Source organism: Lissotriton helveticus, chromosome 3_2, assembly GCF_964261635.1.
Source record: "Lissotriton helveticus chromosome 3_2, aLisHel1.1, whole genome shotgun sequence".
Classification (NCBI taxonomy): Eukaryota; Metazoa; Chordata; class Amphibia; order Caudata; family Salamandridae; genus Lissotriton; species Lissotriton helveticus.
In genome coordinates, this window is record NC_136062.1 from 488,917,444 (window position 1) to 488,945,158 (window position 27,715).

Sequence of the window (27,715 nt, forward strand, 5' to 3'; positions counted from 1 at the left end):
CTCCAGACTCTAGTCTCTGCTCCTAGCACAGAGTTCGTAGCCCCCAGCTTCTCCTAGTAATACGTCATTGCCAGTTTTCGCGCACCATTAGGTTAGAGGTCCCGGCTCCTTAGGTAGCCCCCTCCTATGTTTCCGCCCATTCATGACATATTCTGTTACGTTTGCATCACATGTCTATGTATACTCCCAGTTACACCTCTTTTTACTGTTATCTCTCGCGACTGCTACGCGTCACGCCTTCTGCTCCACCCACTGCTACGCCTACTGCAATGTAATGCTATGTGTTTGCGCTATGTATATAAGTTGATGTATTGTTATTAAAAGCTAGCGCGCTCATCCCAGACCAAGCCCCAGCAGCTGCTGGGTCATCCTATGCAGGTTGTCCTGATCCTGTCCTTATGCTGTAATAAACCTGCAGAAACTCCTACTACCTCGAATCTTGACTCTTATTTTATTGAGCTATCTGTTATTCATTCATTTATTCAAAAATAGATCCGGTATTATTTATTTATATACCACAATTAATAATCCTACCAGGAAGGTCTACTACTAAAGGCTCGGGTTTAGCACCACCAACTTGTCGGTCATTTGCAGCACTAATATTAGCCCATGAGTCACCTACCTCCCGATCATGATCCGCATGACGAATCTTTCCCCATAAAGGCTGTGGAACAACATTTCCAAACAACATGTCTATATCAGCTAAATTCATAATGCACGAGCCTGCAGTTTGTGACAATTCCTTGTAATACCCTGCAGGATTTTTACGGGGATCAGGCAATGTCTGTTTAAGAGCCAAGACTTCAGCACGCTTCCATGGAACATGTACCCAAACACGCTGAAAATGAGCTGGTACGGCATCAATGTGATTAGCGACATCGGCCTGAACTGCTTCCTTCCATACAGGAGGAACCTCTCTCATTGGGTACTGTCTCGCTTTTCTCCTAACAGAGGAATTAGGTTCAAACAATGACTGAGAAATACCCTCACTCCTAAACGACAACAATGTCGCAACCGCTTTCTCAACATCAGAACCCACAATCGTGCCTTTTGCAAACTCGAACCGTACACGGCACAACTCAGGCGGATTGGATTCCAAATCATTGTCCTCCAATTCCTCACAAAGAAAAACACACATTTTCTCAAAAACATATCTCTGCTTTGGTGCTTCCCATTGTCGGAAGACATCCATAACAGATTCTAACTCATATCTTATGGGGTCGGTAACCCATTTACGCGCCATACGGTCAAACATTTCTCTTTCTCGAGAATCAGGCAGTTGACTACGCAACTGTTTACGCTCCGAATCAGGGGTCACACCAGATGACCCAAAGAGAGGAAATATAAGACTAGCAACGGTCTCAGTCATTCTCTGTCGAACAGAAGGAGAAGTCGACAGGACGGGAGATAAAGCAGACTGAGAAAAGGTCAACATAGGAATAGTAGCAGAGGTAGTAAGAACAGGTGGAGAAGTTACAGAAGCTGAAGGCACAGCAGGTAGCGGAGCAGGTAGCGAAGTCAGTGGCCCTTGAGAAGGCTGAGCCAGAAGAGTAGTAGCCAACTGAAGAAGTGCTGGCGGTTGTGGAGGAGCAGGAGGCAACACAACCGGGGGTTGTACAAATAAAGGTTGCGGAGGTGCTGTAGCACTCAGCGCATAGGGGGGTGGCGAACTCAATAAATGAGACATTAGATGGTCTTTTTCAAGTTCTTTTGCTGCATCTTGCTGAAGAGGCGGCAAAACTGGATAACATTTATCAATCGCCATTTTACGTTGCCTGTGCAACTGCTCACTCATCTGTTCTTCTTCGTTATCTTTAAACTGCGTAGCAGCTTGTATTATCAAGATACCCCTTTCTCTCTTCATTTTCTTCGCTAATTTAATTTCCTTCTGTTTGGCTTCCTTTCGCCATAGGCGGAAAGAGTCAAACATTGCCGGCCGGGCTTTTTTCTTAAAAAGTTTAACCTCTAGATTGTTTAAGATTTCCGTGTCAAAGCTACCATATTGGGGCCATTTTAAAACACCATCCTTTCTGGTGTATCGGATCCATACTTCATTGTATGTGATGGGGCCTACGCCATGTTTCACATACAATTCATAGGTTGGAGTTCCAATCGGAGGAACCGGACACGAGTCCTCCAATCGGGAATCCCTATTACAACCAAGACAAAACAAATTTCCAAGTCTGCTAAGACCAGGCATCTTCGCTCTCTAGTCTAGCTTCAAACTTCAAAGGATTATCGAATACGATAGTCTCGTGAATACACGAGTCCCTCGGCTTTGGTACTTGCAAGTTCCAAATCAAAGATCCCAAGGGGATACCAAACTAAGAACCAAACTAAGGACTGGGAGACGCTCCACTTATACTTAACTGAGATATCGATGACGTCACCAGAAGACTCGTCTATCGTTTCGCTCTACCAACATCAAGGGTCCAAAACAGGGCGATAGTCAGGGCAGCAGTCCTTCGTAGCCGTCGGAAAGCAGGGAACCTCGCAGCAAAGACTTTCGGACCACGTCGACATGCAGGGGTCGATGAAGTGGCGGCCTTCCTCCAGAATTTTCACACGAAACTCCTCACGAACCTCAGGCTTGGACCGGTACCGCTGATATCGCCCCACGTTGGGCGCCAACTGAAGTACTGGGTTTTTCGGAACCCAGCGGTGCCAGGGACAACACCCTATGACTTCGAGTTCTTCCTGTTTCGGACTACAGAAACACAGAGTCTTCTAGGTGAAGTCAAAGATCGAGTTTATTGGCTGCAGCCAGTAACAGGTATCCTAGAAGTACAACACGGTGTATATTCTCAGGAGACTGCTCCAACTTACAAAGCTAGCCATCCCTTTTATACAAAATATTATGCTTTAGGCAAACATTCCTTATTTTACAGTTGACCATTCAAATGTTTTCACTACAAAGAAAAAGCAGAGTCATGATGACAAGCCTATATTTCAGTTTGTTTAGCCCACAATCAATTACCCGGCAAGGCCCAACATTTTCATCAGATATCGGCGGACCTCCAATAAAAACGGGCACCTCCTCCTCGTAAAGCAAGTCATAAAGTAAGAAACAGGGACAGGTGTGTGTAAGATTAGGCATGGTATGTGTGCGATGAAAGGTTTATGATGGGTTGTGCCTTAATACTAATCTCGGTCGGCCACTGGGAGAGGAACTGCCCGAACAGGTTTGGCCTTGGGCAGTGGAGTCAGCTTGACCAGGTCACAGAGAAGTCAGCAAAGGTGTACGTGTCCTTCAGATTCATTTTTGGCCTTAGTCACCGGCCTATGTGAGGGCAATCACAAAATGGCTGCCGTATATAAAATGGAACCCAAGGGTTCAGGACGGAATCTCTGTTTTCAGGGTGATCTCGTGACTCGAATACGACGAAAATACTCGTGCTCAGTATACTCGTCATTCTCGGTCTATTGATACTAAAATCGTCATGATACGATGATGTTTATGACACGGGTCGATGATGTCTATGACACGGGGCAGAATTTTGAGTACCACACGCCTTCTGGTTTAGATCTTTTTTCCACAAGGGCGGCTAGTGGGCCTGGTTATCTTTCTGGCGGCACTGATTTTAATTCAATTCCCCAGTTGGCGAACTCTTCTCTGTATCGCCACACTTCTTTGGCAATTTCGGGGTCCTGCCATGTTACCACTGTCATTTCTCTCCCATTTGCATTGGGAATTGTTTTGAATTCAATACTATCTATGTGAGTTGTATCCACATGTTTTAGCGTCTCAAACGAGGTGGTAAGTTTTAGAATAGCACTCCGATTTAAAATGTCGTGGTTCCCCCTTGAACTGTAATGCGGTATTAATTCGTGCTTTATTAAGCTCACCGAATAGGTAGTGCCTGGCTTCTCATTCCGGTTTACTGAACAGGATTGGTTGTTTCACGTGAATAGTCTGTCTGGACTGCTCTGATTTAGGGCAAACGGCTGCGTTACCAACTCGATGTCAAAGACCGCCTTCTGTGATATTGGGTCCGCTGGGACTTGAGTATGGGGTCTCGGTTGGTGATGCTCTATTGCCAGTTGGTTCTCTTTGGGTACCGACACCATTTTCGAGAAATAGTGTGAGATGGTTTTCTGTTCTGTGTACTGTTTTGGCGCGGCAGGGACAACCTCCGATTGCATTGTTGGTTGAGGTTGTTTTGCAAATGGAATGCCTTGATTCTCAATGGCAACTGTTGAAGTTGCTTCCGAGGGGCTGAGTCCCTGGAGGACATGACAGCCCGCGGTCCACTTGTTCTTCCTGGTCCGCCTTGAGAGACACTTTGTGATTTGGAATTAGAATGCTCAGGTTCTTGATAGCAACTGTTGATAAAACTTCAGGGGGCTGAGTCGCTAGAGAACGTGTCGACCCCCGGTCCGCTTGCTCTTCCTGATCCGCCCAGTCTTTATGGTGTGGGCATTGCAGTGTTGTGCCTGTGATTGTGTTAGGTTTTGGGAACATTCTGGCATTTTTTTTCCCCTGATGCTTATTTTGTCTTGCTTTCCTCAGTCTCTTGCGCTCGCGCTTTGTCAGTGGAATAATTTGGTTTGTTTGCCCGTTGGATGTTGTTTCCGGGTCCTTTCTCCTCAGATGTTCAGGCTCTGCCGTACTTCTGTGGGGTTGGATTCCGTTTTTTTGGGGTGACCCGGACACCTCATTCCCTATGCTGGCTGGGTTCGGAGTACCTTTTTGATGCTCTCTTATTGCTTCAATGGTTAGTTCCTCGGTGGCCGTAAGGCGAAGTGATGAACAGCCTTCTGTTTTGTCCACCCTTATATCCTCGCTATCTAATGTGGCACTAGAGGTTGAGGTTAGCATGCTTTCTGAAAAGGTTCCGGTCCCAAAAGTTTCAGAGGAATGGTGAGCGTTCTTTGGTTTGTTTTGAACCTCTTCCAGAATGTCAGTTAGAATTGATGGTAAAACTTTAAGATGGTTCATTGTTTCAGAGCACTGACATTCGTGGTTCGTTGTGTGCGGGTCTTTCTGTACCCGTTCAATGAAAGAATTCAGCTCGAAAATCTTTTTATCTATGCCCACGACATGCGTGGATAAGATTTGCTAGATATCTATCTGCGCTTCCAACTTTTCAGAATGTTGAAGTAGAGCTGTTGAGATGGTTTCCATCATATTAATAAACGGCGGCCACAATGGTGCATACACAGGTAAGGTGTTGTCGCCTGACTGATTTGGATCTTTGGGGCTACTCCGAGATTTGTCCCTTGGTTTATGCCTTGATGAACCCAAGGCTCGAGATTCTCGAAAGTCTGGTAGGTCTCGTTGGTCTCCGCACTGCCCCATATCGGGGGTTGGTGTGTGATTTGCCGTTCTGATCCTTAGCTCCGAGCCCTTAGGGGGAGTTGTTGTGCTTATTGTAGAGAGGTTAAAGTGGAGCGGGAATAGCCCCGACAGGCGGTTTGGTATTTTCCTGCTGGTTATTTGGCCGACAATCGTGGAACAGGCGCTGATCGGGTTGTATGCCTCCAGCGATTCTACACAAACGCTGGGGTTAAGTATGTTATTTTGAATTACTTGTGCCTCTGTGCCTGGCAAACAGTCTTTTGGGTGTGTTCGATCATTTAAAATCTTCCTGTCGGAAGGGGGTTGGTCCTTGATGGCGGCTTCGGTGATGATCTTGTCCGGTGTGTATAATGTGCCCTTATTGTCCTTTCTCAGAGCTGATCGCAAATCCACCCCGTAGTCATCGTGGTCCCTCGGGCCGAAGTATGAGCCTAGGCTGAGGGAACGCCGTGTCTCTAGGCCGGTGGGTATCATTGATGTAACCTTTGAGCCCTCTGTGTGCTCGTCCCTTAGCGCAACATTGGGGTAGGGGTCGTCACCTTCCTCCCTTGTGTGTATTTGGACATTCACCTTGTGTTGGTTTATCCTTTTGGTTGGTTGCTTTTGGGAATTATCCCAGGGGTGATATTCATTTTCGTGGGAGTTGTTACTCAGGGTATTATTTTGAAGCTGCAAGGCTTTTGTTAATGAGGTCACCGATTGGGATCTTCTTTTGATGTTAGTTGTGGTCATTAAATTTGGTACATGCAGCGCTGACGGCGCTAAAGGGGTGGTTGAAATTAAAAAATCTGTGATCTTAGCATTCTTGAGGGCTGAGGTCTTCATTGGTGTTTTTTTTTTTATTTCAAAAGTTTTTATTGAATTGAATAAGTTTTCACATATACATTGTATACAGTTGTCTTTCTTGGGCAGCTTTTACATGTATACTTGGCCCAGTGGTACCAAAGAGAGAGAGAGAAAGAAAGAGGAAAAGAAAGGGGGGGGGTGAGGGCGGGGTAGCTTTATTGCATCAGATACTCATCTAGGGCTGCCCACATGTCCTCTTTGGCTGTGTGGTTCGCCGCCTTGTGTTTGGCGGTAATGTTGTCTGCCCCTCGAAGGAAAGTTACCCAGTTAAACCAGCATTTGAAGGTGGCTTTGCTGGAATTCTTCCAGTACCCCAGAATGGTTTTTACAGCAGCCGCCAGGAGCATGTCGACTAAATCTCGTATTTCTTTGGATTGGAGTTGTGGCTCTAGGAATCCGGTGGCTATCCCTGCTAGCCCTCTTTGTATCTGGCACCCTGTGATTGTGTCTATTAGGTTGTATACTTTACTCCAGAACGCTTTGACTTTGGGGCAGCCGTATATCATGTGGGCTAGGTCCCCCCTTGCTTTATGGCAGTTCCAGCACACGCTGCTGTCGCTCGCCCCAACTCTTTCTAGTTTCGCCGGTGTCCAGTGTAATCTGTGTAGTATCCAGTATTTTGTTTGTGCTAACTGTGGTGTGATCTTGTTTTTGGACGCTGATGTCCATAGTCTGGCCTTCTCCTCTTCATTTAGTGGTCTCTGGATGATCTCTTCCCAGAAGGCTATTGTTTTGTCATTAAGAGTGGTGGTGCGTGGTGTGATTATTTTGTAGATCTGCGCTGTTTGGTGACCTGTCTTGTTTAGGTTCTGTGCATACTGTATGATGGTTGGTTTGTGTTTGGAGAGGTTTGCTTTGGTGATGGCTGCTTTGATTCTTAGGAACTTGTAGAATTCCTTGTCTGGTAGGCTGGTTGTCTTTTGGAGTGTCTTGTAGGTGAGTGGGTTGTTGCCTGCCTCTAGTTGAGCCGGCATTGTGATACCCCTGCTGAGCCATTCTTTGCTGTCTAGCGTTTTGCCTTTGTATGTGATTTTGGTGTTGTACCATAATGATTCCCATTTGGTGCCTCTGATGCTTACTTCTAGTTCTTTATCTAATCTCAGTAGTGCTATTTTTGTGTTCCGTAGTATTGAGTTTTTGGCCTCTGGGTGTCTATTTGCCGTGAGGGCCATGATCGGGTCTGCTCCTCCTAGAATGCCCCTTTCCAGCTCTAGCCATACTGGCATGTATTCTGGTGTTGGCGCTACCCAGTGTAGCCCCTGCTTGGCTAGGCATGCTGTTTGGAAGGCCTTATAGTTTGTGAGGTTCATTCCCCCTTGCTCTTTTTTTAGCCTGAGCTTTGCTAGACTTATTCTAGGTTTTTTACCCCCCCCTAGGAACATGTTAATGGCTTTGTCAATTTGTTTATGGAAGTCTATCGTTAGTGATAGTGGCAGCATGGACAGCAAGTAATTTAGCATTGGGGTGATCATCATCTTGACCGTCTCTACTCTGCCCCACCAGCTGACGAATTTGGGTCCCCATGTGTCTAGCTTCATCTTGATCTTTTTCAGCATTGCTTCCTCATTGTGCTCTAGTGTTGATCTGAGGTCCTTCCCAAAGAGGAGTCCCAGATATTTTAGGGGTTTTGTTTGCCACGCCAGGCCTGATTTGCCTAGTACTGCTCTGGTGGTGTGGCAGTTCATTGGTTTGCATTCTGATTTATCCCTGTTGAGTTTATACCCTGAGACGTTTGCATATTCCTCTATTGTTTGTACCAGTGCCTCGATTGACTCCCGTGGGTTGCTTGTGGTGATCAGGATATCGTCCGCATAGGCAGCGAGTTTGAAGGCTTGACCTTCTACTTGCACACCTGTGATCTGCGTGTTTGTTCTGATCATGTGGAGAAGGGGCTCTATTGCCAGCAGGAATAACCCTGGTGACAGGGGGCAGCCTTGTCTCGTCCCCCTACTTAGGGTGAGTGTTTCTGATGTTGCTGAGTTAACCACCACTCTAGCTCGGGGGTTTTTGTATAGGGACATAATCATTCCTCTGTATCTTTCTCCAAATCCGAATTTGCGCATACATTCGTTTAGAAAAGGCCACGAGACCCTGTCAAAGGCTTTTTCTGCGTCTAGTGCGATCATTACAGCCTTCTCTGTGCTGTTCGCCGTGCGACTTAATAGGTGGCAGAGCAGTCTCGTGTTATCCCGTGAGAGCCTGTTTTTCAGGTATCCCACTTGTGTTTTGTGTATGAGGGCGGGTAAGTATGTATTTATTCTTGCTGCCATTACTTTAGCGTAGATTTTGCAGTCAACGTTTATTAAGGAGATTGGCCTGTAGTTTTGTGGGAATTGGGGGTCCTTTCCTTCTTTGGGGATGACAATAATGTTTGCCTCTGCCATTGAGTCTGTCATGCTTCCTTTCTCTGCACACGTCTGGAATACTCTCACTAATATGTCTTTAAGCAGCGGTTGGAACTTTTTGTAAAAAGTCACTGTGAATCCGTCTGGCCCTGGGGCTTTGTTGGGTTTTAGTGCGTCTATGGCCATCCCTACCTCTGCTTTTGTTATGTTTTGGTCTAGCGCCTCACTTTGATCGCTGCTTAGCTTGGGTAGGTCAAGTTTCTCGAGAAGGCTCGCCCCTCCGTCCGCCTTTAGTGCTGTGTCTGCGGTGTATAGGTCTTTGTAAAACCTCCTGAATGTTTCGAGGATTTGTTTGTTCCCTGTGTGCGTTATGTTGTCTGTGTCGGTGATTGCTGCCACTGAGTGCTGTCTCTGTTTGGCTTTTAGGTACCCTGCGAGTGCCCTCCCTGCTTTGTTTGGCTGAGCACAAGTTTATGGATTTGTATTTGTTTATCCATGTTGTGGCTCTTTCGCTTAATAATCTGTTGAGTTCGTACTTTTTCTTCGTTAGTGCTGTAAGTGTATTCCTGTCTTGTATGTTTGCGATGTGGTTGTTTTCTAGTTCCTTTATCTGTTCTTCCAGTTCTCTAATATTTTTGTTCCTCTTTTTGTTCATTCTTGCCTTAATGCTTATGAGTTTCCCCCTTATTGTGGCTTTGAGTGCGTCCCACAGTGTCCCTTCCTCTGTATCTTTTGTGTCATTAAATAGGAGATATTCTTTGATTGCCTCTTCTATCTCGACGGCGTTGGCGGGGTCTTCTAGTATATCGCTATTGAGTCGCCATCCCCTGCTCGGTAGGTCATTGTGTTTCCCGCTTATGGAGAGGGAGATGTGGGCGTGGTCCGAGACTGTTATTGGCCCTATCTCCGTTTTGTCCGTCAAGTGTGTGTGTGTGCTTGACATGAGGATATAGTCTATTCTACTGTACGAGTTGTGTGGTGCTGAGTAGAATGTGTATTCCCTGGCACTCAGGTGTTGTAGTCTCCATGGGTCTGCTAGTGCGAGCTTGGTGCATAGGTTTTTGAGTGTGTTCTGTTCTTGTGTGGCGTGGCTGGGCCTGTGCGGGTGTCTATCTATGGCATTATCCATCGCCTGGTTCATGTCCCCTGCCGTTATCAGTAGTTCTCCCAGTGGGATCTTGCTGAGTTCGCTTTCTACCTCCTCCCAGAACTTTTTGTTTGTGGCATTCGGCCCGTAGATGTTTGCTATGTGCATTGTTTCTTCTCCTCTTTTGATGCTGGTGACTAGTCTCCTGCCTTCCGTATCTGCTACACTGCCCAGAATCTTGAATTTCCCTTTATTGCTTATAATGGTGATCACCCCTCCTTTTTTGTTGACTGCTGGTGAGCATGCCATCTCGCTTATCCAGTTTGCCTTAAGTTTGTTTGCATCCTCTGTGGTTACTCTAGTTTCTTGGAGTACGTATACATCAGCTTTGAGCCTATTCAGGTAGTCTAATGTTTTTCGTCGCTTGACGGGATGGTTGAGACCTTTGACATTAAGTGACACTATCTTGATGTCAGTTGTTATCTGCGCTAGGCCTTGAGTGTTGTGAGTGGTCATGGTGTCCCTGTTGGGTAGCTGTTCTCTGGGTTGTGACATATGTTTGATCTGTGCAGTCGGTGTGGACCTGCCTCTCGCCACCAGTCTTTGGGCCCCCCCCCCGAGGTCTGTATTGGGATAGGGAAGTGTGTGTAAGTAGGAGAAGAAGAAGTAAGAAAGAAAAAAAGAGTTGATAGCCCCACCAAGCTTTGATTGTCCGCGCTTCATGGCCTCCCCCCTGCCCTCTCCCCCTCCTCCTCCCCCCCTCCCCCCTCCCCCCTGTCAAAGTACTGTAAACGTGCGACAGCAACGGTTCTCCGCCCTCCGCTCCCCCGGGTACATTAGATCTTCCCCCCGCACCCTTCCGTGCTATGCATTGATAAAAGGATATCTTGCCGATCCCTGATTCCAGGGCCGGCTCAAAGTTCTGAGTGTTCTTGTGTTCTTGGCTGGTTCTCTTGCATCCTCCGTATCGTATTCCCTGAGGTATCTATCTTTCATCGTAATACTTTAGTTCTTATGTCCATTTATCATGAGGTAGGTGTGTCCTTCCAATTGAGGTAGCAATGTTCATTTGAGGTAAGTGTCCGATCATTTCCGTCTCTTGACAGTGTCTTTCAGCCGTGACCTGCTGTTCCTTTTTCACCTGTCTCCGAGCCGTCTGATGAGGCTCTTCTCTTTGCCGTTCCTGGGCTTTTTTGTTCCATCTCTTCTTGGTCTGGCTCCTGGAGGTATCTGCGTAGCTCTGCTGGGTCTTCGAACAGTTGAGTGCCTTTCCTGTCTGTTATCTTCATTCTTGCCGGTCCAACAAAGCTGCATGTTATCCTGGCCCTCTTCATCGCTTCTCTTAGTGCTAGGAACGCCTTCCTTGTTTCTACTGTGCTTTTAGAGAAGTCTTGGGTGATGATAATCTTCTTGCCCTTCCAGTTGAGGGGTTGACCCTTACGTGCAAAGGCAAAGATGGCGTCTGTGTGGTTAGCTCTCAGCGGTTTGCAGATGATAGTTCTCGGGCCTTTCATGTGCAGCTGTCTTGTGGCAGGCACTCTGTACGCTTTGTCGATTTCGAATGTTCTTTCGAAGTTTAACCCAGTCAGCTTGGGTATCAAAGTTTCGAGTAGCGCTGCGCATGAGCCCGCTACTTCCTCCTCTTCTTCCGGTACACCTAGGATTCTGATGTTCCCTTTCCTGTTTTTGTCTTCTTGTTCCGCTAGCGTTCTTTGCAAGTCGCTGGAAATCTTGGATATGTAGCGAACATCTTTTTCCATGGTACCTGATTTGTCTTCTATTTCGCTGATTCTTCTTTCCGTTTCGCCTACTCTGCTCACTATTTTACTCTGGTCTGCACGTATGGCTGTGAGCTCTAGTTGGACGTTGTCCATGGAGATCTTTGTAGCTTTTGCCAGGTCGTTGGCTTCTGTTATTTTTTTTAGGAGCAGGTCCATCGCTGTCTCCGTGTTCTGTAGTGTCTTCAGTTTGATTGGCGAGTCTAGATCTTTTCTAATCTTTTTGATGTCGTTGGTCGTCATCCCACCCAAACCTCTTCTCTCTTGATGCGCGGACAGTCTTCCCTTCTTTTGCTGGTCTGCTTGTTGCGCGCCTTGTGATGGGCTGGATTTAGCGTAGGTCGTGACTTTCTCTGTCTTTGCTGTGCTCCCAAACGTGAACCTGTTGGGCCACCTTATTGCCCTTGTTCTAGTTCTCCCTGATGCCAGGGCTACTGTCACGTTGTTGCTGCCACCCCTTCTGCTTCACTCCGGCCTCCACTTGCGTTTCTGCCCCACCCCGTTTTCGTTGTGTTTCTCGTGGTGCTGGTAAGCTCTGGTGTGGGTTGTTAGGCCTGGCTTCCCTTCCCAGGGCTTCCCTGGTGCCTGCCTCGTTCTTCCCGTTCAGCACCTTCCGTCCGCCCCTCTTGCAGCTTGCGGCACTAGACCTTTTCCAGCCTTAACTCTCGCTGTGCCTGACTGAAGCCGGGTCTTCCTTCCCTTTTTTTTTTGTTTGTTATTGTTATTGGTGGGGCCGCTGTCTATCTCGGGTGGTGGGATTCTTTGCTTGTCAGCCGGCGACTGCCTCTTCTATGATGGCTGCCTGTGATAGCTTCCCGTTCCCACTCCAAGATGGCCGCATTTTTTCTTTTTTTGCCGTTGTTCTTCTATCGTTTGTGCTGCCCCTAGCGTACCTTCCTGTGTGGCTATCCCGTTCACGGTGCCGGCTTCCAGTGAGTGCTGGCCTTTCGTCGCACCGCGCCCCAGTTGATGCTTTTGTGATTGTGTGGCTTGTCCCCTCCTAAGATGGCCGCCGTCGGGTTGTTGTCGTCGTTTCCGCTGTGTTGCCTCGCTTAGTTATTGCTTAGCTCGGCGGCTTGTGATTTCTGTGTTGGTCGGTGTTTGCAGGGGGGCCGGTGCTTGCTTTTCCTGGCTCCGCTTGGCTTCGTTCCTAGCACTTCGTTTTAGCGCGTGCGATCGGTGCCTGGTTTAGCTTGGCTACTGCCCCTCCTAAGATGGCCGCCGTTGTTTTGGTAAGCCGTTTACGCTAAGGGCCGCGGTTTTGTAATTGCGAGCGGCTTACTTGCTGAAGTTGTTCCCCGGACGGTGCTCGTGGAAGATCTGTCACCTCGCCCACCTTGCCTCGTTTCCCGGCTCTCCTGGCTACTCCCACTCCGTTCCGGTTCGCGCAAAGGGTGTTTTGCGCCCTAAATGGAGGCTAGCCATTGGAAGAGAGAGGCGTCCGTCATTGTGCGAGGCGATTGGTGGGCGTTCCCGGCGATTTTTTCTCATCCTGCCCCTTTGACAACGTCATTGCGGTGGTGGGCGGTTCCTATTTTTTTGGGGGGGGGAAGGTTTGTTTTGGTCATTGCAGGCCGACCGCCGCCGGAAGAAGTCCAGGTGAGTGCTTTTTCTTGCCTTCTGCTTTGCCTTTCTTGCCGTTTGCCGTTCCCGCCCTCCCTCCCGCTGTCCGTGCCTTTCCCGTCCCCCCTCCCGCTGTCCGTGCCTTTCCCGCCCCCCTCCCGCTGTCCGTGCCTTTCCTGCCCCTCCTCCCGCTGTCCGTGCCTTTCCTGCCCCCCTCCCGCTGTCCGTGCCTTTCCTGCCCCCCCTCCCGCTGTCCGTGCCTTTCCCGTCCCCCCTCCCGCTGTCCGTGCCTTTCCCGTCCCCCCTCCCGCTGTCCGTGCCTTTCCTGCCTCCCCTCCCGCTGTCCGTGCCTTTCCCGCCCCCTCCCGCTGTCCGTGCCTTTCCTGCCCCCCCTCCCGCTGTCCGTGCCTTTCCTGCCCCCCCTCCCGCTGTCCGTGCCTTTCCTTGTCTTTTTTGTTTATGCCATCAGCGCTATCAAGTACATTCCCTAACCTATCAAAAGGGAATCTGTCATGGTGGCCATTTGGGGCTGGGAAACTGGCTAATTTCTGTGGAGCAAACAAATGAGAAACTGATCCCGTGGCCCTTTCTTGTGCAACCCTTCTGCAGTGATCTCATATGCAGTAAACTCATCTCACCCAACCAACCTAAAACTGCTGTACATACACTTACCATCTTAGGCGGGGACTCTAGGAACGCTATACTGGCTACTGTCCCATTTACATAATCGGCCTCGCTCAGAGCTGCCTTACAATTAGCAGCCAGACCATGTGTCAAAAATACAACTCTATTGTTCTAGACCTTCACAGATGCACTATGCAAATGCTGCAATAAATAAAAGAATATGCAATCTGACGTTCAGAGGTAGATGAATGTGGGAGGTCATCACATCCAACGCTATCAGAGACTGTGATGTTTGGCTCAGATGGATGTTTTTCTGTAATGAGGACATCCTCTCCAGACTAAGCAATATTCTAGTTTCTTTGCGTCTATAATAGCTCCTAAAAGTATTTTTATGTCTTTCTATTCAGTGAGAAACCCGGATGATGCAATGAAGAAAAATGTATAACTTGTAGTCCTATTTCTTCTTCCTGGTTGTTTTCTTTACGTTCATAGATACTGAAAAATCGTTGTTTACGTGTGGGGTGCTTCCTATTTCATCTTGACATCCTAAGCTTAAAGGAGGTTGGTCCTTGCCTCTGTTGCCTGCTTGTGAACCGTTTTTGTGTGTGCCTCTGTTGCCTGCTTGTGACCCGGTTTTGTGTGTGTGTGTGGGTGCAAATGCAATAGGTGTCACATTTGCCAGAGATTAGGCTATTGGCTTTGTAAATGACAATGCCATTTATTTATGTTGTCAAAGCCAACACATAAATAAAAAAGTGTCATTTACAATGCCAATAGCTCTAACTTTTCCAAAGGCGAAACCGTTGCATTGTAAATGCTTGTTTCATCTTTCTTCCCCCTCGTGTGTTTCTCACTCGTTATGGGTCAAAGTCTGATGAGAAAAAATAATTGCCAGCCCCCAAAAGGAGAGTGCTGATGTGCCCCATCTGCGACCACGGGCTGAAATCAAGCTCTAATCAACATCTTACCCCTTGGTTGACAAATAAAAAAAATTAGGGCCATTGGGTGGGGTGAGGGGAAGAAGAAAAACAGACAGGAAGGAGAAGAATGAAAGAAAGAAAACCAAAAAAGAGAAAGCTAGAGGAAGAGAATACATGCAAGTCACTGCATGACTACATCTTCTCTACCCGTCACTGTGGACTTCTGATTCAGCGAATGTCTGCGTTTTAGCTGTTGCTTCTTGCTCTACGGGTGGGGTGAATCTGGCCTGGCTCATGGTGGTCTCATGATCCTCGGGGAGGGGGGTAATCTGGTCTGGCTCATGGTGGTCTCATGATCCTACGGGTGGGGTAATCTGGTCTGGCTAACGGTGGTCTCATGATCCTATGGGTGGGGTAATCAAATCTGGCTCATGGCGGTCTCATGATCCTACGGGTGGTCTGGCTCATGGTGGTCTCATGATCCTACGGGTGGGGGGGGGGTAATATGGCCTGGCTCACTGTGGTCTCATGATCCTACGGGTGGTCTGGCTCACGGTGGTCTCATGATCCTACGGGTGGGGGGGGGGAAATCTGGTCTGGCTCATGGTGGTCTCATGATCCTACAGGTGGGGTAATCTGGTCTGGCTCATGGTCGTCTCATGATCCTACAGGTGGGGTAATCTGATCTGTCTCATGGTGGTCTCATGATCCTACGGGTGGGGGGGGGAAATCTGGTCTGGCTCATGGTGGTCTCATGATCCTACGGGTGGGGTAATCTGGTCTGGCTCATGGTGGTCTCATGATCCTACGGGTGGTCTGGCTCATGGTGGTCTCATGATCCTATGGGTGGTCTGGCTCATGGTGGTCTCATGATCCTACGGGTGGTCTGGCTCATGGTGGTCTTGTGGTATATAAATAAATAATACCGGATCTATTTTTGACTGGATATAGTAATAACAGATAGCTCAATAAATAAGAGTCAAGATTCGAGGTAGTAGGAGTTTGCAGGTTTTAATACAGCATAAAGGACAGGAACAGGACAACCTGCACAGGACTAGGATGGCAGCGCTGCCGGGGGCAGGATCGGAATCGGCGTCGACGGCGTAACATTTAATAACAGTGCACAAGCATATATACTAAAACAGTTGCATTACAATACATACAATAGGCGGAGCAGTGGGTGTGGTCAATAGCAGTCGCGAAAGATAAGGGTGAAAGTAGGTGTAACAGGAGGCGTGAACATAGACATGTGATGTAAACGTAACAGAATATGTCATAAATGGGGCGGAAACATGGAGGGGGCAACCTAAGGAGCCGGGACCTCTAACCTAGTGGTGCGCGTAAACTGACAATGACGTGTTACTAGGAGAAGCTGGGGGCTATGACTTCTGCGCTAGGAGCAGAGACTGAAGTCTGGAGAGTCAGGGCGACATGTACCTAAACACTATCTAGTATCTGATGTTTAGAGAACATGTTGATAGAATCCAAAAGTTATCGGGGTAAAGGCTAACAGATTCTAAGACTGGTGCATGCATTATTCTACATGTAGTGCGTGTTGAAGAATATTAAATGACCATTAATACAGTATTTCTCTTACATGGAGACGTAAAGGCTAGACGATGACGGAAACTATTGATGCGATTCAGTAGCTTTAGGAATGCAGAGAAGGAGGGCTGGACTGATAACTAGAATCATAACATACTCTTGGCAGACTGGCAGGCAGAGCCAGGCCGAGCCGGGCACTGTGAGGCAGGAAGTAAGTGAAGGGTCAGGGATACAGGTGGGGGCTGTATCGCTCCTCAGCGAGGGCTCAGGAGACAGGAGCTGAATCTGGTGTCCGGGCCCTTTTGAGGCCTAGAAACGGGGACTTTTCAATGAAATAACGTGCACACTGAGAAACGTGGCAACGTAACTTTACATAGGCCTAATACTCGTAGCTTTCACGAGAACTGAGAACTGGCATACTAGAGATGGACACAACTGTAATTGCGTCTTTAATCGATCATGGGGAATACATATGCATATTAATCATGCACATACAACATAGGATGGGGAACACGTAGGGACACAGAACATGGCAAAATTTACTTTTCCACATTCCCTCCTTGTCACTACGTTTCCATCAGGAAACATCAATATTCATGATACCATCTATCATTTCATATAGTATCATTTGCTCGTCTCGAATTGTCTTGGAACGGGATTTAGGACGGGACTTGGGACTAGGAATACAAGAGGTAGCACAAATGCCGCAAATCGCAGGGCCACATTGTATACAGAGGCAGCAACTGAATGTGATCGCTACTGTAATACCTAGAAAGGACAACACTTTCCATCCCCAAGCGGAAATTATATTCCAGAACCAACCGGACCATGTCCAGGTGCCTGGATTTTGGTGTAACAGATGGGCAATTTTATGGAGTCTGGTTATAGCTGAATAAACAGACGGCGCGTTATTAGGAATGAAAATGCAGCAACTAGATCCGATGACTCTACATGCCCCGCCCCTATCGGCCAGTATGACGTCAAGGACGAGACGATTCTGGAGCACGACAATTCTCATAAAAGATTGCTCTTCGGTTAAGTTACCTAGAGCAGAGGTAGTCTCAATCACTACTGCTTCAAGTGTTCTGGTCAATCTACGTATCAATTTACTATTCACGACAGTACCTAAGTAGGGAAAGACACCTTTATTGATATCTATGTATTGTTCTAGAGCAGTTTCAGTATAATCGACAATCGGGAGGTCTCTCTTGTGTCTAGTATGTACTAGGTGGGAATTCCTATGATAGTCAGGTGGGGCTAGAAAAACTGGTGGCAGAAGGAATGCAATGTAACAGGTTCCCTCCCAATCGAGGGGCAGACGAACATATGCGGTCTGACCACAAACAAAATAAGAATGACGTGAAGCTTTGAAAATAGATTTCCTGCTGTCACTATACTTGACAATAGTAGTACAATCACTATGTCCTACATGTACGGAACCATTATTTCTGACACATAATTCGCCTTTGACTGGTAATACTGACATAGCAGGTAAGACTGGAGTAGTATCAGACTGAACATTCAAGACCATAAAATTCGAAGAATAATTACCCAAATTATAAACTTCATTTTCTAGATCTAACCCTGTTCTGTGGGGAAGACCTTGCTTGCCTGGAAAACATGTACTGTTAAGAAAGGACATATCATTTGAGGATGATGTTAACGTGGACCATGCTCCACACGAACCAGTATGTGAAAATGGATAAGGAAATAGTGGCAGAACTCCCTTCGGTGTCTGGAAAGGGGGGAGTCGACCACACACCCAACAATTAGTGGCATTGCTGGTCTGGTGTGAATAATGTAACATGCGGATAAAGGAATTATTTCGCATAGCAAGACGATAAGATAGTTCATGAGGAGGCAGATCACTAAACGTGTGTTCTACTGTAGCGTTAGAAGACTTATTTACATGAGAAATTGGAAAACATAAATAAAATGCATAACTCGTGCAGGTAATCATAAGGCTGAGATATAGCAGGAAACATAAAATAATAATGCAACATTTAGAGTTCTCACTAACTCTCTCTCTATGGGGGTCTATTTTATACATGTCAGAAACCGGTCTAACCGTTTCACCTAGGGGAGGACTTAGACAATCAAACTGGCTGACTTATTTTACTAGACCTTAATTTCGACTTATACTCCTGCTGCGGAGTTTTCTCTAACAGGGAGGGTTTTGTATCATTGTCTTTTGCGGGACAGTCCTTGAGAATAGTACTTTGGCAGTCTTTAAAATCCTCGGAAATGTTCTTGGAAACAGTCTTTAGTCCATAACATTTCTTTACGTGAGACAGATGGACCCACCCCTTCCTGCCTTCCAGCTTGACGGCAGTACGGGTGGCCAGGAGGACCTGCTTTGGCTCCTTCCAGCGAGGCTCCAGCGGACTTGAACGATCAAAGTTCCTTACAAGGACCAGACTTCCGGGAACGATTTCATGCGGTGCCACCTCGGTATTGTCTGGAAATGCGGTAGCAACCTGTGAACGACAAGAGTGTAGGGCAGACATCAAGGAAGCTAGGTAATCTGTCAGCATATTACTTGAAACATCTGTAATACTTCGGGGTCTAGGTGTACCCCACATATTAGGGGGGCGGCCAAAAACGACCTCGTACGGGGACAGACCTGATCTGGAATGTGCGACCATGCGCATATAAAACAGAGCGACTGGCAGAGCTACCAGCCAGTCTACACCTTTTTCTTGACAGACTTTAGCAATGCGGATTTTCAGGGTCTGGTTATGTCTCTCTACTAGACCGGCTGCTTCAGGATGGCGTACACAATGGAACTTCCACTGGTATCCTAACAACAGGGAAACGTGTTTCATCAGTTCAGATGAGAATGGCTGGCCGTTATCAGAATATACGACCCTTGGGAGTCCATAGCGGGGGAAGAATTCACGAACCAACTGCTTGGCAGTGGTCGCGGCTGTGTAATCTGGGACTGGATATGCTTCTGTCCACCTGGACAAAGCGCATACAACTACAAGGACATACTTGAAACCTCGACATCGCTCCATCTGAATATAATCCATCTGGAGGGCTTCAAAAGGGTGGTCAGGGGGCTGGAATCCACCTTGTTCCACCGGGACACTTTTACCTGGATTAAACTGGCAACATATCATACAGGTACGGACTTTCTGCTTGGCTGCAGCTCGTAAATGCTTGTTAAACCAAATGTTCTGGATACTGTCTAACATGGCTTTTTCTCCTAAGTGTGCTGGACTATGTGCGGTATTGATAATGACTTGAACCATAGAGTCGGGGAGAAACCATGTGGCTTTTCCCTTCATTACCCATCCCTGATCTGTCTGGACCCCTCCTTGTTCGGACCATTTCTTGATTTCATCGGGAGTAGCATGTAACTGGATATCTATGACATCTTGAGTGGGGTCCTTAACTGTCATACAAGTAGTCTGTTCTAGAATGGATGTCGGTGTCTTGTTAACTGGTATGTCTGGTGTCTGTGCTGTAAGCTTGGCTGTGCGATCTGCTAGATCATTACCCTGGGAAATAGTGTCAGTAACCTTCGTGTGTGCTTTGCACTTCATGACAGCGATAGATGTCGGTAAGTGTATAGCATCTAACAGAGCTTGAATAAGGAGACCATGCTGAATCTTGGTTCCATGAGAAGTCATGAAACCTCTCTCCTGCCAGAGCACTCCAAAGTCGTGTACGACTCCAAATGCGTAGCGTGAATCTGTGTAAACATTGACTTTCAGGTTCTTGGCGTGTATGCAGGCTTGTGTCAGAGCAACTAGCTCTGCTGCTTGAGCAGACAGGGTGTCAATACGGTGTGTTTCTATAACTTCAGTGTCAGTAGTCACTGCATACGCGGCTACTAGTTCTCCTGTACTTGTTCTCATACATGAACCATCCACATAAAGTGTCAGGTCAGGATCTGGTAATGGAATATCTGTCAGATCTTGTCTTGGCTTAGTCATAGTATTAACTACTTCCACACAGTCGTGTGTGGCAGGATTTGAATTAACTGACGGTAACAGTGTAGCAGGATTTAGAACGTTGCAGCGTCTGATTTCTATGTGTGGCTGGAACAGTGTCAGTTCATAACCTGTCAAACGTGCAATTGTCAAGTGCTGAGTCTGTGTTCGGTTTAAAAGAACTTCCACGGAGTGTGGAACCTGTACTGTCAGAGAGTGTCCTAATACTATGGAATCACTTTGTCTGATAGCTAGTGCTGTGGCTGCAACTGACTTGAGGCACGCAGGCAGAGCCTGGGCTACAGGATCTAATGTGCTCGAAAAATAAGCACAGGGCTTGTATTGTCCTGCTTGATCTTGTGTGAGAACAGATAATGCTGTACCATCACGTTCTGTGACAAAAAGTGTAAAAGGCTTACTGTAGTTCGGTGTAGCTAGAACAGGAGCTTGGCATAGAGCTTTCTTTAGCTCATTGAAACTAAGAGTATGTTCAGATGTCCAAGGGAGGACAGTCGATACGGCTGCCTCCTGTGTCGTTAACTGTATCAGTGGTTTAGCTAGAAATGCATACTGAGGAATCCATTGTCTGCAATAAGAAGTAAGGCCGATAAAAGCACGTACCTCCTTCTGTGTCTTGGGCTGAGGAAGACTCGCTATTAACTGGATACGGTCTGGTGTCAACTGCCTACCCCACTTGGACAGTAAGTGGCCTAAGTAGATCACTTGCTGGACACAGAATTGAAGCTTTGAAGGGGACACCTTGTGCCCCATCTCGGCAAGGAAATATAAGACTGTAAGTGATGCTCGCTCGCAAGCACGTTCAGAACGGGCTGTAATCAGTAGATCATCGACATACTGGAGCAGGGCAGTGTCAGCTGGCATGTGAATGTTGTCTAGTTGTCTCTTAAGTGCTTGACTATAAATACTAGGACTTTCTGTAAAACCTTGAGGAGCTCGTGTGAATTTATAGCTCCTTCCATTTAAGCAAAAACCGAAAAGGTACTGGCTGTCTGGATGAATGGGGACACTGAAAAACGCGTTCTTGAGGTCTATGACTGTGAAAAATGTGGCTTCGGAATCAATGGCTGTCAATAGGGAAGAGATATCTGGGACAACTGGGTACTGGGGAATAATACATTTATTGAGTTCTCGAAGGTCAATCACTAATCGATATACTGGGGGTGCATTTGGATCAGTACGTTTCATGACTGGAATAATCGGAGAATTACATACATTGGAGTCAGTTTCTACAACTACTCCTTGAGCAATGAGCTCGTCAATTATTTTGGATAAGGCTGCTACAGCCTCAGGTGGCAATCTGTACTGTCTGATTCGTGGTAACACTACACCTGGTTTGAGAGTCACACGATGGGGTGTGATTTGCATGAAACCAACATCAGTTGGACCTTGCGCCCATAGATGCTGCGGAACATTTGACAATCTCGGATCAAAATCTCGTAATACATAGTGACCCTTGAAGTCACGTAAAAACAACCGTATTCCCTCTGGGGAGCAGCAAATAACTGCACCTAATTCTTTCAGTGTCTTAATGCCTAACAGATTTTCTGGACATGACTTCGTAAGTAATAGATCAGTAGTACGGGACAATGGACCTACGTCTAGAGTAACTGGCTTAGATATCTCGTTTACAATAGGCTTTCCTGAAAATCCAAGGGAAACATTTCTAGAGCCTGAGAGCGGAGCCCCTGGAACCTCGGCGTGACTTATGGTAGTCCTACTTGCCCCTGTATCAATCAGAAACTTTCTGTCTTTCCCTAATACTTGACTATGAATATAGGGACCTTCTTGATCTACAGGAATCTCGATGAGAGGCAAGCCTACCTCCCTCTCTAGGCTGTTTCATGAATACTGTTGGTACTCTGGATACTCTGCCTGAGCATACTGGTACATCTGCTGTGTAACATGCTGTGTTGCAGCAATAGGCTGCTGTGCTGGAACTGTCTGTTGTGTATTCTGTGGCTGAGAAGTCTGTGAAACTTGTTCTTGTCTAGGCGGACGTGGTCTTTCTTTAGTTTTATCGGTAGCTATATTATGTTTCAGAACTGCACACTCGTTTATGAAATGACCTGGCTGTTTACAATAATTACATGTCCATTTAACGGGAGCTGCAGGATGATTGGCTAGATTCAGACCCCTCTTCTGACTGTCTTGTGGAACAGATTGTGCAACTAGTACTTTCATTTTCGTGTCTTTCATACGTTTTCTCTCGTGATCTTGCTCTTCTCTGATTCTATTCTGGTGGTACTGGAGCATCTGTAACATCTGGGACGGGGTACTAGCTTGCCATGTACTTTCGACTTTTAAAACTCGATTCTTAACTTGTGGACTTGAATTCTCGACTAATTTAGTAACAAAAAGATGAGGGTATGACTCGCTACTCGTCTTCAATCCACTGTTTATAATGAAACATTTTTCAAATCTAGAATAAAAATCACTAGTGTCTTCGTCTTGTTTCTGTTTACAGGCTGAGATTGCATCCCAGTCTTCCTTTTTAGTGGCTAACAATCTGGGCAAAACTTGTATTAACAGTTCTGGTAATTCCTTACATTTGTCTCCAAGACCGGTACCTGGTACTCGTATCTTATCTTCAGCTTCTAGAACTGCCCAATCGATCTTTTTCTCTCCCACCTCCCATTCTTTTTCCTTGAGTTTTTCGTATACCCCTGCGGGCAACAGGACCTTTAACATTTTAATAATATCTGGATACGTATATTCTCCCATACGGAGCATGTCCTTTAACTCTCGGTGGAACCCTGCTGGATCTTTGTCGTGACAGGGAATTAATTTCTTCATCTCTAAGAGTTCCATCTTTGTAATCGGGGTGTAAACAAATACTCGTTGCATTTCACCATCTGCTGTCCTGACTGGGTGTACTTCTCGTAACGGATTCTGTCTATCTATGTAAAACGGTTTACTTTCTGGAGGTGAGACATGAGCAAAATGCGGGTTCAAAAACATACTATATTTATGACGCTGTTCTAGAATGACACTAATTAAATCGGTACCTAAACCTTTCCATCTATACTGGAGTAACTCGTTCAGGACATCATGTAACGGACCTGGATCAGAATGTTGACCCTCATACAATGTGATGAGGTGCTGAATCATATACATACCCACCAGTCGCTGTTCGGCTGGGGGCAGTTTCAGAAACATTTGTGCCACTATTTCGTCTGGAAAAGTGGTAGAATCAGTAGTCCATCGGACTGCTGATCGGGCTAGTTCTTGTTCATGCATAGTACTTAACTCACTATAACCTATTCGTGATTTCAAAATGTGATCGGTAGCTTGAAATACTTGTTCTAGAGAACCTTGTTCTGGTGCTGGATGATGAAAGATTTTCTTGTGTTCCAAACGTGAATGGCGGTCTGGAAATCTAGATTTACCTACATACGCTATTCTGGCGGTATTCTCGTCCTCTACCTCTTCTGTAGGAGAGTCATTCTCTTTCTCGCTTACTTGTGCTGTTTTACGTTGTTCGTGTAACCTTATTATTTCCTTACGAATTTTCTTGTACATACTCTCTATACTACTGATGGTTCTGTGTTTACCCTCGGCTATATTATCACTCCACCTTGTCAGGGTTCTCATTTCTGTCGGATCTTTGGACGGGTAATCTTGTTCCCTTATTAAACAATTAATCAGAAACTTTAATATCATGAGCTGGATCTCAGCTTTCCTTTGGGACATGGTTTCGCCAATACTTTCTGGATCATCCCCTGTACGGATGAAACGATATATTCTGTCTAGATCCTCTTTCATATCCGGTAGGGTGTCCAAATACCCTGTCACCCGTCTTACACGTATGGAATATATAACCGTACTATCATCGCCTGTGACTGGATCATAGCGGCATTCAGTAAGAGCTCGTCGGATTTCTGCAACGGACTTATATTTGGGCGTACGCTGTAACGCACGTTCATGTAACTCGACTAACGTTACACGTTGGTGTGGCGGCGGGGTACCAGGAGGACCTCCTCCTGCGGCCCCTAAACTAGAATCGTCGACTGATACTCTTCGTGCTGGCGCGGCGGGAAATTGTAATGTGGGCTGGACCGGGGGTACCGTAGCAGATACTGCAACAGGTGCCCTGGTGACTGGAGGAGCAGGAATTACATTATTTACAGGAGCTGGTGGAACAGGATTTGCATATTCTGGGACTGTGTCGTCCAAATAGGACGAGAGAAAAATATCAGCTGCGGTCGGTTTGTGACGTAGCTTGGTCGGAACTAATGGTGGCGGAAAATTACTGGATGCCTCCGGGGTTGCTTTTGGCAAGCCCTCGGCAAGAAGAGGATACATACCCTTAAAGAGGGCATTCCTCTGTCTGTCTGACTGTTCGGTTTTAACTCGCTCACCTATCTCGATTAATTCCCTTTCTTGGGCTCTTTCTATGGATTCTCTACTTAATTCTGACTTTCTGATTTCTTTTTCGGTTCTTTTATGAGATTCTTTGCGCCATAACTCGATGGCATCTTTCTGTGACTGTCTGGCTTTCTTTTTCCATAATGCTTCTTCTACTCGCATGATGCACTCGGCATCCCACGTACCTGATACGGGCCATTTATACTTTTCTTCTAACTCTTTGGTGTTCTCCACCCATAAATCTAGATATAATATGGCACTTATGCCATGCTTCTGATACATAAAATGACCTGGACTGTCCCTAGGCGGGACAGGAACTGCTTCTTCTAACAGACCTTTTCTAGTTTTTAACTGACGTAGTTTGGAAAACAAAGGCATGACTGGACTGTAATCTAGACACAATACAATACACAATGAACACGATAATTACACCACTTTCATTCCACGACATTAAAATACATGAATGACATTTTAAAATAACAGTCTTGACAAAATACTACCTGGAATACTGAAAACAGGATACATGAATTTTCTCGAGAACAGAACTGACTAGAACAGAAACTAGATGCACTGCTAAAACAGTACGGACTTACCGGTCTCATAAAGAGACACGTCAGGACCCGCATCCACCGGAGTGGACACTTCGTGTTGGGTCTGTGTACCCCAAACCCACGGACCAGAGACAATGCAATTGACCCTGTCTAGATACTACCCCAGCAACGGTACTCACCGGGCAGCAAGAACGGAAGGCCTCGGACTGGACTGGACTGCTTCGACGCCGGACGGACGAACTTCGGACTTCTGTTACGGGTGGGCCTCCGGATACCTCGGACCTTGGACTCTCGGCTTGGGCTCTGGTCGGGACTCGCCGCGTTCCTCCACCACCTCGTCTGGATGCTGGACCGCAACCTCCGTCTCCTCCGTGGGCCTGAGGGATACTTGAAGCAGAAATATCTGCCGGTGCGCAGAAGAGTTCCGTCACGGCTGCAGAGGGTCAGAGGGCATACGTGGCTTCACCGGCGCGTGGGGAAAGGGCAAGTCCCTATTCGGGCGCCATTATGTGGTATATAAATAAATAATACCGGATCTATTTTTGACTGGATATAGTAATAACAGATAGCTCAATAAATAAGAGTCAAGATTCGAGGTAGTAGGAGTTTGCAGGTTTTAATACAGCATAAAGGACAGGAACAGGACAACCTGCACAGGACTAGGATGGCAGCGCTGCCGGGGGCAGGATCGGAATCGGCGTCGACGGCGTAACATTTAATAACAGTGCACAAGCATATATACTAAAACAGTTGCATTACAATACATACAATAGGCGGAGCAGTGGGTGTGGTCAATAGCAGTCGCGAAAGATAAGGGTGAAAGTAGGTGTAACAGGAGGCGTGAACATAGACATGTGATGTAAACGTAACAGAATATGTCATAAATGGGGCGGAAACATGGAGGGGGCAACCTAAGGAGCCTGGACCTCTAACCTAGTGGTGCGCGTAAACTGACAATGACGTGTTACTAGGAGAAGCTGGGGGCTATGACTTCTGCGCTAGGAGCAGAGACTGAAGTCTGGAGAGTCAGGGCGACATGTACCTAAACACTATCTAGTATCTGATGTTTAGAGAACATGTTGATAGAATCCAAAAGTTATCGGGGTAAAGGCTAACAGATTCTAAGACTGGTGCATGCATTATTCTACATGTAGTGCGTGTTGAAGAATATTAAATGACCATTAATACAGTATTTCTCTTACATGGAGACGTAAAGGCTAGACGATGACGGAAACTATTGATGCGATTCAGTAGCTTTAGGAATGCAGAGAAGGAGGGCTGGACTGATAACTAGAATCATAACATACTCTTGGCAGACTGGCAGGCAGAGCCAGGCCGAGCCGGGCACTGTGAGGCAGGAAGTAAGTGAAGGGTCAGGGATACAGGTGGGGGCTGTATCGCTCCTCAGCGAGGGCTCAGGAGACAGGAGCTGAATCTGGTGTCCGGGCCCTTTTGAGGCCTAGAAACGGGGACTTTTCAATGAAATAACGTGCACACTGAGAAACGTGGCAACGTAACTTTACATAGGTGTTGGAAATGGGATCCCCGGCTGGCCAGGGCTTTCGCCAAAGTCAGTCAGAGACCACCACACCCAAGTCAGGGCAAGGGAGTTACACGCCAAGATAACCCCTACTCACCCTCTAGGTAACGTGGCGCGAGCAGCAAGGCTAAACTTGGAGGCGATGTAGGTTAAGTATTTGCGCACGCACCCCAGCAACAACAACCAAAGGCCCACCACAAAGGAAACTCCACACAAGGTTATATAAAAATAGCCTTTGTATTACACCAAAACACATTAGATAAAACACACACTTTACAATGTGCCAGAGGCACGGGCAGAATTTACAAGGGATTATTTACAAGACAGGGCCACCTGGACCACTGTCAGGAATCAGAAGTAGCACTTTCAGAAATAGCACTTAGTACATAGAATATAGCACAAAATAGCACACAACCAGTAATCACTGGTAACCAGGACCTCACTAGCACCACCTGTACTAGGGAGAAAACAACCACCTATGTATTACAATACCTGTAGGGGTGTAAGAGGAAAACACATGATGCAATGCATAACATTCATTCAGAGGTGTAAAGGCACATGACGCATAAAAACACATTCAGAGGTACAGGGGAAGGAAACACATGATGCAGAACCTACATTCAGCGGTGTAAAAGCAAAGCACATGACGCATAAAAACACATTCAGAGGTGCAGCACAAGAGAACACATGATGAATAAACTACCCATTCAGAGGTGTATAGAAAGTACAATTGCGCCAAACTCACGTAAGTCACCACCTGTGACTGTCCCTGTGTCCCAAGTGTCAGGGTCCTAAACGTGGCAGTTGCCCACAAAGTGCTGGGCAACTGGTGCAATTGAGGAGGATGTGGCCACCCACTAGAGCCTCGCAGGCTCTGGCAAATAGAATTTCCCCTAGAACCTCTCTGGGCTCAAAGAACCACCACTGTGGCACTGGTGAGCCTCTCTTGGGCTCTCTCACCAGCAAGGGGGGCTGCTGAGCCTCACAGAGCTCCAGCAACAGGAAGGTACAGCCTCGCTGGGCTGGGGGGTCCCTCGCTCTGGGGACCCAAAGCAATAATGCTGGCCAAGAGCCTCGCTGGGCTCTAACGCTACTGGTGCCCCCGGGGCACCTCGTGGCTCCACAAACGCGGAGGTGCTCTCTCTCGTTGGAGCCTCTCTGGCTCGGGTTGGAGTCCCCCTCTTGGGGACTCGGGTCGCTCACAAGTGCCCCCTGAGCCCTCAGGCTCAAAACACAAAGGCGCGAGGTCGCGCTACAGAGAGGGGGCGGGGCGGACACCGGCAATGTGTCCCG

General features: G+C 47.0%; 1 protein-coding gene across 1 annotated transcript in view; it reads right to left on the reverse strand.

The window, feature by feature from the left end:
• LOC144826090 (uncharacterized) overlaps positions 1–27,715 on the reverse strand; it is a 279,685-nt gene that overhangs the window by 142,419 nt on the left and 109,551 nt on the right. The gene's annotated exons all lie outside the window — the stretch shown is intronic.